The sequence below is a fragment of the Arachis ipaensis genome, chromosome B04 (assembly GCF_000816755.2).
Source record: "Arachis ipaensis cultivar K30076 chromosome B04, Araip1.1, whole genome shotgun sequence".
Lineage (NCBI taxonomy): Eukaryota > Viridiplantae > Streptophyta > Magnoliopsida > Fabales > Fabaceae > Arachis > Arachis ipaensis.
Window position 1 is genome coordinate 7,796,628 of NC_029788.2, and position 571 is coordinate 7,797,198.

The window sequence follows — 571 nt, forward strand, 5'->3', positions numbered from 1 at the left end:
TGAAATATTTTCATATAAAGATATAACTAAAAATTAATACTTATTATATGTTAATTAACTTGTTAAGTGTTTTTTATCTAATAATTTTAAAAATTGTTTTTATATAAAGATATAAGTATTCAACAGGAAAATATATTCCTTTTCTGGCGTTATCCGAAGATTATTGGCTTTTTGCTTTCAACAATGTTTTCTATCCTCCACGTATATTTGCATGTTCTTCAATAATAATCTCCATGTCCATAAATATGCATCCATGTGTAAAGTTTACAAATCAAAGGAAATAGAAATAGACAAAGACGTTCTCATCGCACTCAATATTTGTTAATTGTTCAACCACGAATCAAGTTTATATCAATAAATATAGAAAATAACTTTTAATTTGTATTATCTTATATGTTAATTAGTTGAAATAAATGATATAATATAACGATAAGCATAATTTAATTATAATGATCCATAAACATTCGATGATTTCGCATGGAAAATTAAGAAGGGCGGGGTCATCAAATTAATGTCAACAACAAAAAAAATATGAAAATAAATATATTTATTATTTAAATATTTTGACAAG